Source organism: Triturus cristatus, chromosome 11, assembly GCF_964204655.1.
Source record: "Triturus cristatus chromosome 11, aTriCri1.1, whole genome shotgun sequence".
NCBI classification, from domain to species: Eukaryota; Metazoa; Chordata; class Amphibia; order Caudata; family Salamandridae; genus Triturus; species Triturus cristatus.
This window is the reverse complement of record NC_140594.1, coordinates 422,577,865-422,592,107: the sequence shown is the minus strand read 5'-3', so window position 1 is coordinate 422,592,107 and position 14,243 is coordinate 422,577,865.

The following is a 14,243-nucleotide window of genomic DNA, read 5'->3' as shown; positions in this document are numbered from 1 at the left end:
GACCGGCAGCCTATCCAACCAGGCAAAGTTCTCGCCGGTGCAAAATACGGGGCGCATTTGTTTGCATCATTGTAAGTTTCCAACTCCGGAGGGAGCCAGCGGCACCGGACAGCACGAGCTATAATGATAAAGTAGTCCTTAATACATGTTAATGGAAGCACTGGTGTAGAGGCGGTAGGATAAACCCAAACTGCCAATAGAATTAGGTGAAAGATACACTCCACTTGGCTGAGAGAACGCATGGTTGAGAAAGTCTCAAGCCAATGGCGGGAAAAGGCGGGTCAAAGAAAGCCAATGTTTGAAATGGACGGACCAAAAGCCCATTCTGTGTAAATTGCGAGCAATAGGTCTGTTTAAAAGCTGTTCTGTTAAAACCCACAACTGAAAATGAAGTTGACAGAATTGGTGTTGTGTTTGCTGCTTATGGAGTATAAAGTTGTGCAAACTGGCTTTGATTTTTCCCTAGTTAATGTAAAGCTTTTTTTCCTGGCTCCTTTTTTCCAACTTTCTGGGCAGAAAACAGGTAGTTGGGTCTGTGGTGGTTGCTGTTGTTACCACTCGTATTCCAGGGTCTTTGATGCTAATCCCCTCCAGCTATTTTGTACACTTTGCTCTTGAAAAGAAGGAAAGGTGAGCAGTCAGAGAAGGCTTTCTCCAGGAAGTGGTAGTTGTTTTGGAACTAAAATACAGCATGACACAAGTGAATATATAAAAAAAAAACACTATGTCAGGCTCCAGCTAAAGCTTTTAATAAGCATAGGTCTCTCATTTACATAATGCTAAGCAAGGCAGAACTATTTGCGACTTCTGGGACTAAAATCTGGAACCGAACGCAGTTAAAGCGCTGACACCATAAGGCACTATGATTCAAATAATACACATTATTATAGTTGAGGTTATTATGTGAGGTAAGAATCGGGCATCCTCAGCTAACGTCCAGACTGATTGAGTTTCAAGTCTTTTACAAAGGGGGGTTCTTCAAATCTTAGCTAATCAGGAAAAGGCGCCAGACAGACTGTTACAATATGGCAAGCGTGCTCTTATACATCTGCACTTTGCCTTACATTTCTAGAAGCTCTGGGTGCAAGAAGAGACAAATTAGTAGGTTTGAGCCAGGTAGTTGCAAATCAGAAAAATAACCCCCAAAAACCAGGTTATCCAAAACCCCATAGACAAAATGAAAAGGAGGTCCACTAAAAAAGGAATTCTGGGAAGTTGCCAATAAGCTAGTTTCAAAGTCAAAAGAGTCTTAGGACCTCCTTTAGAGTATGATGGGCAGCATGCCACCCTGCAGGGTAGTCGAGGTAATTACCTCCACTACTCTGGCGGACTACTGTCCACCATATTTTCAAACCTCTGCTGGCCCTGCAGAGATCTCTGTGCCTCCAGAGGTTTTTCCACCACTGTGATACTCTGAAGGAAGTGAAAGTCTGCTGAGCTGCTATCACGTTTCAGACGGCCACTGAGCAAGTTTTTTTGTTGTTGATCAAAAAGAAATTCCCAAAGCTAGAGTTTGTTTTAAAAACCCCAAAAACGTATGATCCTGACAACTTGGGAGTTCAGTCCCTGGGTGTGTGGGTCATTTACATTTTTTTGTGTAGGTCTGGACTGTCAGGGTTTTGCTGTCACCTACAACCATAGTGTGTCCTGGTGTTGGTGGTAGGGTCAGGTAAGACTACTGTCATTGCACGAGTGAGCATACTATGATAATTCCAACCACATTCAGGAGGCAGAAACATGGAACCATTGGTATGCAGAATCAACAACTCTAGAACGACCAAGACCCTAAACGAAGGCCTCTCTTTCCACCTTGAGGATGTTCCAGAAATCATTAAAATATACTTGCAAACACCAATACAACTTCTCCGTGTATAGTGCGTAGGCCTGATATCCTAAGCCTGGACTGGGCATGACCCACAAGGCCTGAAAAAAAAAATCCAGTGTAACACCTGGGCGCATGCCCTAGACAGGATAATCAAAAGGGTTAATTGTGTCAGTAAGTGGCCACATAGATCGAACGCTAATAAAAGTATATACTTTATGCAGCAGAGTGAAACAAAGGTGTCACCCTGTCTGTTTGCTCTATTCACCGTAATGCAAGCAGCAACAATTGTGCAAAAGATACTTGCCTCTTTTTTTGCACCAGTGCAAACTTCACTGAATTTCCCCCCCCCCCCCATGTCCATGGAGCCCTGATGAGTAGAACGCGTGTTCAACAATCAAATTAGATGAAATGTTGCTTTGATGGCGAGATATAGCAAAAGTGGGTGAATCTGTAACAGTCTATCATGCAAGACATTTACTGTTATACATTAAAATGCATCTTACCTAAGATAGCAGCTGTTTTATGCATTCTCATGGGTCAAAGGGCTGGCTGGGCAGAGCGCCATGTGATTAAAATTCCGCGAAGGCAGCGGCATTCCAGCAACAGAAGGCGGTGGAATGGCCAGAGTAGACATAAGGAAAAGTCATTCTTGCTTGAAAAAGCCTCAACCGTTCTCATTTTATCCCGATGTGAAGTTCACAACTCTCGTCTCATTGGTTGTGTCCTTGCCCTATATAGGTGACCCATTAGGGAAGGGAATTATCAAAGAATCAGAGACGGGTTTCAGCCCCTTCTAAAAAAAAAACGACAGCATAAAAGAGGTATTTATGAGCACAATATACCGATTACATGTATACGTATTTCTGTGTCTCGTGTTCAACACACAAAACAGTAAAAGATTGTCCAATTATCAATAAAAAAGGGACTTGAGAGCTGCAAGGTTCAAAATAAGCAAACTAAGCTTTAAGTAATATTTCTAATAAAAGAACATAATCAAAGCAGTTAGTTGTGCAAAAGGCTGAAATTGTGAGCTGTAATGCTTTAACACCATAACCAGTTCTGCAATATTGCAGACTTTGGATTTAATTGCCAAATATGTCTGACAGTGGGGGCAGAGCTTGACCGGCGACCAAGATGGACGCGCAGTCTCGTAGCTCCTCAAGCTAAGGGGGCACCACCGCTGCTGAACAGCGGCTAGAGGAGCACAATTGACACCATCTTGATGGCACTGGATTAGTGAACCACCCTGACCTCAGCAGCGCACCCCGAGTCCTTTTAGACCTTTGCAAATGCCCAGCCTGACAAGGTTAGCACTGGGTGCAGCTAGTAACAAAATGGCCGCCCCAGGTCCCGCATACTAAAGTGAGGATCAGAGTGGTTTAGGGTGGCGGTGCCCCAAATGAAAGGGTGAGCAAGACGGTCAAGATATTGGGAGCCTGACAGTCATGGCCGGCTCCTCCATTGGAGCGGAGGAGTGTTGCCCCACTTAAGTGCCCCCCAAAGCACCAGAGATGAAAAATAATATGGTAATTCATTGTCATTTTTTTTCATCGTCCCGTCCTGAACCTAGCGTCATGACGGGGCCTTCTAAGTAACAGCAGGGAGGAGTGGTGGGCAGAGGGCTGTCCTTGCACTGTTTAAAGTGCGCATGTCTCTTTGGTCGTCCGTCTTGCGAGGGCCAGCCAGAAATGCGCACTTTAAATTCTCTCAACCCAGCTGTCTTAAGACAGCTAGGTTGAGAGCAAGTGCAGGCCTTCAGTCCGCTGGGGAGCACACAGAGAGGCCTCTCCTACCAATCAGGGCACTGCTCACATGCTGGAGTCCCAGCAGGAGAGCTCGGAGTGAGGTGAACATCGTCCGTCACGATCCGGTAAGTAATTAATTTTAAATGTTTTTTTTTTTTACATTGTGTTTGCCCATGCGCGCACCCACCCATTTGCTCGCCCACCTGCCCCATCAGTAGATGCCAGCCACCACTACTGGTAGTCCGTTTAATTTTACGAGTACCCCAAGACCCTGGGGACTTTAGTAAGTGGGCATCATTGTAAGGTTTGCAGCGAGCGCAGCTGCTACTAAAATGGCATCCACTAAGAGACATATACTATATAGAGGAGCAGAGCGGTTGCGGACGGTGGTGCACATGAGTGAAAATGTGGGCGAAGACTAAGGATTTCAGAAGCCTGGCAGTCCATCCTATTGTGCGAGTGAGTTTGCAGTGAGCAACTGGCAAGTGTGGTAAAGTAACCACACCGCAACTGCAGGTGCGGAGTGGAGGCCCTCTAAACTGGATGGCCGTAGTAGCCAAAATTGGGCCTTATGAAATTGGGGAGCTCTTCTTGAGGCCCGCAGATAAAAGAAAGCGCTCTATTGTTGCTGAATTGCGCCACTCCTGAAAGACAATTGACGGTGATTCTAAAGGGAATATATGGGAACTGGAGTCATAGTGGGAAACAGCTCTGAGCCTGCTGTTCGACAGTGCAGTGGTCCTGCAGAACGGAGTAGACTCTGGGCAGTGAGGGTGGAATAGAACCCTAATCTCTGCTGTACGGCTAACACACATGCCGGCCGTGTAAGATTACTATTAGTGATCACAGTACAATCCACTGATATACTAAGATGAATGCACAACAGAGTGAGAGCTAAACAGAACTGAGAGGAAAAATGGGACCTTGGCCTAGCACAGTTTTCTAAGGGGCATGCTACGGGTAATCTAATGCAAAAGATAGCCTCTTCATGACAATAAAAGTGAAACATCCCCGATTCTATTGCTCTAACTGACAGTTCTATATGATTGCACTGTGCCCAGCAGGACTGCTCGTGCCCTCTTGTGATACTGGGGTGTGGCAGGTCTTACTTTCATTGCAAGAGAAAACACGTAACCTGTCTGGCAGGGCCCTCTTGGAACACAGTCTGTTGAATACGGGATCAGAGGAGTGAAAGATTGGGAAAGAGGGACACTTTATCCCTGACAAAGATAATCTAAATGTAAGTGAATGCACCAGTACTTCACCAAAATGGGGAAGTCTACTGACTCCAAACAGACCAAACGACCATTGAAAACTCACCGAAGAGAAAAACACTCTGATGCAGAATATGCCCTGTGCACTACGATACAGGGCAAGGTAACTGATGCTGATGATGACTAAACATTACTGAAAACTATGCAGTCCAGTCTCACATCTATAGATGGGGAAAACAAAGAACTTTTCGCATTGATAGGATGGCCACAATGATCGACAAGCATGAAGGACATCTCACTGAAGTTGAGAACAGAGTATTCACCATGGAAGACAAACACAACAGTGCCAGCGTGAAGCTACTGAAAATGGATAAAGTCCTTGAAGTTATTAAAGCTAAAATTGATGACTTGGAAGCGAGATTGAGGCAAAACAATGTGCGCATACTAGGGATACCTGAATCAACAGACACTGGTAAAATGGAGATATTAATTGAGGAAATGTTGCTCTCCCAGATTGGGGCAGACAAATTCTCAAAACTGTTTGTGGTAGACTATGCACCCATCGTTGGTGGCTCATCCTCATCAATGGGCACCGGACAGGAGGAGTATCATTGTCATTCTACTTTACTTTCAACCTAGAGACTTAGTGCTATGACATGCAAGAGAAATCAAAGAACTTCAGTACAAGGAAAGCGGAATCTCATTCTATCCAGATTTCATAATGGCCATGCAGGAGACATGGAAGGCATTTGCGAACATGAAATAAAAAAACTACAGAAACTGCAAATTCCAGATGCGATACTCTACCCAGCTCAACTTCATAACACACACGGAGGGAAACTGAATATTTTCATGGAGCCACAACAGGTTGTGACTTTTCTCAAGAGTCACCCTGGGGTGTTCAGCACTCTAGCGACCAACTCATGCCCCAGTCCCTAGATGAAGAACCAACCTGAAAAGGACCAAACTTACTGCATTTCATTGTGTGATTGTCAGGACCTATAACATGCAGCTATGACCTACTAGGGTTATAATCACAGATGGAATTAGCAAAATTGACATTGTGATGAGCGCCGGCAGCATTAGTCTCTTATGTCAAGTTACTGTTCCTGAGGTACAATTAGCTTCCTCAGCTATCAGAGGGTAATATCTGCTTTTAAAGTTTTACGACCATCTGCCCCCTGTGCGGTAACATTGAAGGAATGTTGTTTTCAAGTCTTTATTATTGTGTTGATAACTTTGTAAAAGAAGCTGAGGTTCATTGGGGGTGGGATTATGGGGAGGGTATGAACATTCACAGGTTTAGTTAGGGGACTGGTGTGGGAGGGGCTGGATCTTGTTTGTTGATGACTATGACCAGATTAGTCGAGACAACAACTGCTCAAACCTATCATTGCTATGGCCCCTTTGGGGACCCAAGGGAAAGTCAGCCTCAAATATAAAACCTGTCAGTCAAATAAAGTCAGATTGTACGGGGGTAATCATGTAGGGAAATCTAAACAATATAATATTGTAACCTAGACTGTTCAAGCATTAAATAATCCAAGAAAAAAAAGACAGGCACTCTCCTTCCTGTAATGCCATCAAATAGATATAGCAATCCTGCAGAAAACACCCCAGGCTCCCTCGAAAGACAGCAGTTATTAAAAAGATGGACATCCCTCGACTTGAACTCCTCATATTCGTCCCATGCTAGAGGTGGGGCCATTATTATTCAATGCTTAATTTGTAAAAAAAAGAAAGAAGAAGTAAGTGCCAGGGCCCTTCTCAGGAAGCCACTGCAGGTTGCACCACCTAGTACCCTGCCAGTGCTGCCAAAGACAGTACCAGCACAACAAATGACCATCACACTCATACAAGTGTGACAATTCAGGTTACTCCAGGCCAACCAAAGCTATGAGAAAGGCCTGGATAGCAAGATGTATTCATTTTAAATGTATTTTCAATTATTAAACACTGTTGTTTTATGCTCATCTTAAAATTAGAGAGACAAAGCCACCATGTGGTGAACTGTCATTAGTGCCAGTGTTCGGAATTAAGTGCTGGTGCCGAGCACCATAAACCACAGTCTCAAATTAAGCACTGATATTATTAGAAAAATATTTTCGATGAAAGGCGAACTGCTCTGAATTTGATGACGGCGAGCAATTTGCAATTCTACAAGGCATTCTCCAAGGGCATGTCACAATTATTAATATGTACGGTCCAAATGCAGATAAACCAGAGTTCTATTACTCATTATGGGAACAGTTCCAGGGGTTAGAACCCAAAACGTTACTTTGTGGCGGAGACTTCAATACAGTACTGGAACCGGTAAAAGATAGATCATCTCCTACCCTCAGGGCTGCAACTGAGGCCTTGAGAGGGATTATTGCAGCGGTGGATGTATCGAGGGACATAGGGAACCTGTCACTTAGTCGCTCATAACATGTTGTCCAGACTGACCCTGTGGCTGTTGACCCGAGATCCACGCCTTTGGACGACAGAAGTGAAACATTATGCCTGTATATAGTCAGACCACTGACCATTGGCCTTACACCTATCAATTTCTACAACATACACACAGGATAGAATAAGGCGAATGTCCCCATAGACACTTTTGGATTATCAAATTAGAGATGAAATAGGAGATGAGATCAACCACTACTTTGAACTAAACAAGGGCACTGTGGCTGAGTTAGCTACTGTCTGGGGTCGCCTTTAAGGCAGTGCTCAGAGGGCACTGCTTTGCTAAACAACATGGGGTACTTAAAACTCTGAGGCGAAACATGGAGACACTTGAAGCCAACAATGGAGATTAAGAGACACAACTGACAGTCCAGATCAATGGGGCACTCAGGGAGAACATTAAATAAAAATTTCAAAATATATGGAAACAGAAGACTCCATAGGCTAGCTAATTGGAGAAATACGTTAGAGCTGGGGGGGGGGGGGGGGGGAGGATGGCGTGAGACGTGGAAAAGCACTAACTATTGAAATTAAAAAACGATGGGAGCCAACACTGCTGCTTCCATAGCAGACTTTAAAGGACACTTATAGCGTGAGATGAGTGGCATGGAACAGGTTCTTATACAATAGTACACTCAGTTGTATTCCTCACACACCACCACTGATCCTCCACATATACATCAATATCTGGATGACACATCAGTGTCAATGCGCCACAAGACTCTTTGGAGCACCCCATTATGCTAGCGGAAGTTAAGGCATCCATACAAGAATTACCAAACGGCAATGCCCCAGGCTTGGGCGGCTTGCCATTAGGACTATTCAAGACCTATGATGATAACCTAGCACCAAGACTTTTAGAAGTCTTTAGCGGGGCAATAGAAAAAGGGATCTTACTCCTTCTTTAAGTGGCACTACTGCTGTAACCCACTAAATGTGCCGAACGTTGTGACGTCTTTAGGCCACTATTACTAATAAATTGTGATGCCGGAATACTTGCCAGACTGATTGCTAATAGAATATTGTAGTTACTGCTTAAAATGATTCTACCTGACCAGGAGTGGTTACAGCGGCGGCAGGCATGGCTCGTGGGTGAGGGAGAGGGAGTGGGTGCCCTGAAAGGGGATACAGGGGATGTCGCGGGGGTGTTGTGCAGCGGGGTCACACAGGGTGATAAAAAAAAACATAACCTTACCTTTAGGCCAGGTCCTGCGACTCTGCTCCTGCTCTCCTGTCTCTGACTCCAGGAACAGGAAGCAGACAGCCAGCCTACTTCCCCTAAGCCAATCCCAACGCTGCAATGCAGCGTTGTGATTGGTCTGAGTACCGTGACACGGTGCTTAGCCAGGGGCTGGAGGGGTGAGCATGTTCTCCATGCAGGCTGTATGCAGCCTGCATGGAGAAGGGGGAAAGTGCGCATGACTGGTATGAGCGGCTCGAGAGGGCAGACCAAACTGTCATTGCGCACTTAGGAGTGGGCAAACCACTCCTCCCCTGACCAGCTCCGAGAGCAGAGCAGCCCTGCCCACCCGCAAAGCAGCGGGACACAAAGCATAAAATGATAATAACTTATAGTTATTATCATTTTATGATACTGCTGAAAGGCAGTGGCGCAACGCTCCTCCGCCATAGCGGAGGAGCTGCCACTGAGTGGGTAGTGCCCGTTAGATCGACAATGCACAACTTGGGCACTCTTTTCGCAGCCTTGCATCAGATTCATCCTGATGTAAATGCGGCGGTGGTGTTCCTGGATGGCAAAAAGGCAAGTGATTCATTAGCATGGCCTTATCTTAGGGCTATGCTGAGATGTATGGGGATGCCCAGGGCATTTTTTAGACTGATTGGCATGCTGTATAATGTCAATGTAGCTAAGCTCTGTTGGAATGGCTGCATATCTCTCTGATCACTGTTAAATGGTGAATGCATCAGGGATGCCTTCTGTCCCCCATTTTATTTGCGCTAATCCTAGATCCCTGGTGGCAAAACTTCGGCAGAAGCATACACAACATGCCCTTCGATTCCTTGACCGCATTCTGATCATCTCGATGTATGCTGATGATATAACGCTGTACCTGAGGAACCCGCAAAAGAACTTGAACTCCGTCTTGAGGGGGTTAACTGAATTCAGTGACATCTCCAGGCTCACCATAAACTGAAGAGTTAGACTATCCATTAAAGTTGCAAATTAGAATTATCTGAGGGTTTGTATAAGCCGAAATGCATATGAGATTATGCAGCTAATTTACTGCACTGCAATCAATAAGTACCCTAGAAGACCAGATTGAAAGATGACTCGAGTTGCCACTATTGATGACTGGAAGACTTGGCCTTATCAAAATGGCTATTTCTCCTAATTTTTTATATTATGTAATTAATTCCCCACACATCTCAATCAATGTGACACTCTTATGCTTCCATATGAATGGGGTAGGTGTGTAGTCCCTGATATGGAACTGTACTCCTTATGTGAGTGCACAAGCACATTTTGCATAGGATTGATTTAATCCCCTGCGCTATATGGCCCATTTGCAGTAGAGAGACATATCCACACCGAAACCTCTTCCCAATGTACTATGCACCAGTTCTGCATAAATTAGGACAATATCTAAAACGCAAACCAAGCAACTGTACACACCTCATACACCCCTAGCAACACACCCGCTTCTCTGCATAAAAGATTAATCTAAAGCAGCCTCCCAAATTCAAAAGTTTAAATTGACTCAATGGGGCAACCTATATGAAAACGGGAAATTTCTTAGTGTAGATTCCTCCAGTAACCGCTCAACACTTCGGCTATTAGACACTTTTTTCTATCGCAGGATAAAAGTTAGATGTAGGTAGATGTCCACTAATTTCCCCAAAGAACTAATAATATTTAGCCCTTTAGACAAAGTCATCATGGGTAAGGCCAAAAAAAATGAATTGCGCTACTGTATAGAGAAGCACAGGGCTCCACACCATTGCGGCTAGATCTGGGTGGGAGTCAGACTTGGGCACCCCTGTCCCGGATGAAATTTGATAATAGTACTAGTGTTTTAAATAGGCCCGTACTCACCTGTACTGAGGACCACCACTTCTGAATTTTCTGCCCTTGAGTACAGGAACTTCTTCTTGACCGAGGAGAGTGCCGGTACTCGTAAGGCAAGTAAGGCAAGTTCAGGTGCTGCTCAACAGCTGCTGACAAGTCTTTATATGGTGTCTTACATGTTTCCCGCTCTAATGTTTCTATTTTGCTTTTTTCCATCCTAATTAAATTGTGTGATTGTCAGGGCCTATACCATGCACTAGTGTTGTCATAGAAATTATTTGATTTCTATGTTTATTTTTGTATAATACTTTGTTGACAGGGACCCCCTGATCCTCTATAAATAACTATACCCATGGTCCCTGACATATTCTTGGGTTCCCTTGTCTATGAAAATACCACTGTGATTGATGGCACAGGGTCCAATCAGGCCATGTAGAGTCAATCACGTTTAGGGGCATAACTTCAAGGGGAATGTTAGGGGTGTTACACCGCCCAAATAATTGCATTTTCTGATGAATACTCGGGTATAGGTACTTTCAGTCAGGTATGGTGAGGTGTCTGTATGATTTCACCTGGGATTTTTGCATGCACACACTGAGAAAAACACACACACTCTCATCTCTGTTTTTAAAGCCCCAAAAAAGTTGATTATTTTACAAAATATTGTGTTTCTCTCCGTTAAAACTCCTACCAATCCGCATTCCTCTCCCTTTCGACTGCCTCTTAAGCCTCTATCATGCGCCCTGCTTGTCCTATAATGTATTTTACCATTTTATGCCAGCGTGATTGTTGCGAAGACTGAAGCTCGCACTCCTCCAATCTTACTGACCAAGCTACGCCCCTGATCACATTTTACGTGTGTGATGCAGGACCTGCTGACTGCCATGTCTCTCTTCAACAGCTACATGGCCCCCCTCGCAGCCATCGTCCGACAGCACCTGGTGGCCGACCGCCCTCGGAAGCCCACCTACCACCTCAGACCACGCCAAGAACCTCGGCATCATACTCAACTCATCATACACCATGAACCGACAGGTCAACGCTGTCACCTCCAGCTGCTTCAACACCCTCTGCATCCTCCGCAAGACCTTCAAGTGGATCCCTCCTGAGTCAAGGAAGACAGAGTCCCACGCACTCATCACCAGCAGACTGGACTATTGAAACGCACTCTACGCCGGCATCAACAAGTCCCTACTCTGCAAACTCCAGACAATTCAGAACACCACCGCCAGACTCGTCCTGGGCATCCCCCAACACGAACACATCAGCCAACACCTACGAAGTCTCCACTGGCTCCCCGTGGAGAAAAGAGTCACTTTCAAAATCCCCACTCACGCCTACAAATGCCTACACAACAACGGACCCAAATACCTCGACAGAATCAACTTCCACGTACCCCAAAAAAACTCTGATCTTCCAACCTTGCACTGGCCGAAACCCCGCGCATCCACAGCACCAGAGCAGGCAGAAGATCCTTCTCTCACATTGCAGCCAAGACCTGGAACGAGCTACCGGCAGACATCAGATGCGCCCCCTCCCTGAACACCATCAGGAAGACACTCAAGACCTGGCTCTTCGGCTAAACAAATCTGCGGACCCCCTCCCCCTTAGCACCTTGAGACCCTCACCGGTGAGTAGCGCGCTTACAATTCCCTGATCGATTGATTGATGTCTGGGGACTCGCGTGAAATTTGGGCAAGGACAACATGGTGGTATTAGCAGGGTGCACCAACACCTGTCTGTAGCCAGGTTGAGGGTTGTGATAGTGGAAGGAGGCACACTGGGAGAGAAGGAAAGTGGAGTGTACATCAGCGGAGGAGGTGAAAACAAATGTATTGAATAATGTGTGTGCATGAGTGGTTGTATGCCACTGTGCAAGTGCTTGAATGCCTGAGTGTTGTTGTCTGCATTGTCCACCATAGCTGGTAATTATTGCCAGCCTCACAAACCTTGCCTCAGCACAGCTTGCTCAGTCCTTAAAGTGTTTGTACCAGGTTTAGCTTGTAGCAAGCCCAGGTTCTCAGATCGCGCCAAGGCAGATCTGCCTTTTTCTGTGGGGTGGCAGCACTGTGTCATCACGACTATACTTTGGTTTGAAGAGGCCATTCTGTCATGGGTTAATGAGGTGGCTCAGGAAGAAGGATCAGATTTACACCAGGTAAAGAAATTTGAGACGAGAATGTGTCTGCTAGGAGCGGCTGGGGGATGTCTGCTAGGTGCCAATGAGACAGTGGGTTTAACGTAGGTAAGTATTCCCAAAAATGTTAAGGACGATAACTTCCGCCAACCATATACATTATAAATGTTATACCGTGAGGTTCCCACTTCTATTGTGTAGCTAAATAAGTGCTGAAAATTGAAAACAATTTAATCCAGAATCCCATAAATTAGAGGTCAAGATGTGACAGGTGAAAGGGGGTGTAGTTAGGAAAAGCGGCACCTGACAGTCAACTTAAATATATTTCTTTGTTAACACTGCCACAAAGAAATTAGAAACAAGGACAACATGACAGAAAATCTGTTCTGGTTTACTTAATTGCTCATAAGGGGGCTGCACTTTAAAATATCTTACAAGGTTAAGGCACCTGCTGCAGATCTCTTTGTGCTCAGCAACTTGCAAGTGAGGATTGCAGCAATAACATTACTGGTGGCACTTGCTGGAGCGATCAGTGTTTTGTCTGATCACAGTTTTGACTCATCATAAAGTAATGTAGAAGGCTAATGCGCCTGCTTCAAAGCGCAACGTGTAACGTGCATAATACTGATGTGTATTGTATGTAGACATCTCAGTGTGTTACTGCTTTTATCAAAGAGGTCCTTTTGCTACTTGCAGTTCATAAGTTACAATCATTCTAATGTAGCACTATCAGATATGACCTGGCATCAAGGTGCTGCATGCAAACTACAAGGCATCGATTTAGATTTGTATTGTTTTGTTTTACAGCCTGTTGTTATTCTAAGGTTGATAAAAAAGCGTTCTTTTGAGTAGTAATAAAGTCTTGATTGTAGATACAACCCCAACCACTGCAATGTTTATATGAGTGCTCATATAAAACTGCCTATTGTGTTGTTTAATGTACGTTAATAGGCTAAAATCAGAGTTTGTGTAGTGGAGACTTGTTAGAACTGTCAGCCTTAGTGTGGTCTTCCTCCAAACATTTTGCCTTCCTCCTCCATTTTTTCTGATCTCGGTTTTGCTGGCCTTAGGATTCTGTGCACTTTACAACTGCTAACCAGTGCTCAAGTGCATGGGTTCATTCCTTAAAACAGGGTAACATTGGTTTATCCCCAACTGGCATATTTAATTTACTTGTAAGTCCTTGGTACAATGGTACTGCATGTGCCCGTGGCCTGTAAATTAAATGCTACTAGTATGCCTGTAGCACTGATTGTGCCATCTACTTAAGTAGCCGTTTAAACATGTCTCAGGTCTGCAATGCAGCCTATGTGTGCAGTTTTAAAGGCATACCTCTCCCACAGAATAACATTGGAATTACCCTATCACATAAAGCTGTTACTTCCAAATGGGCACAGGTAACCAGTTCATGTTTGGTGTCTTTGGAATTGTAATGAAATATCCTCTCTTATGGAAAAGTTGGATTTTAAGATACAATTTGAAAAAATGCCACTTTTAGAAAGCTGATATTTTCCTTGCATAGCCATTTAGCGCCTGCAGCCTGTCTCTAGGTCACATAACTGGATGTAATTGACAGCTGGGCTTTGTTCATTCCTCCTAGACAGCCACGCACAATAGAGAGCTTAGGTGTGTCTGGTTGGGCCACCACTGGCAGGATTGGAGGGCGGAGCTGGGCACAGCCCCACTTACACTTAAATAGGCTGTGTCCTGCCTCCATACAAAGGGCTACATACCCCCTGTAGTTATTATGGAGTCAGGACAGGAGAGGCAAGAAACCTGTGAACTTCAAAGTGAAACCTCTAGAAGCTTCTCCCACTTCAAATGAGGCACCTGGTATAAATATTGG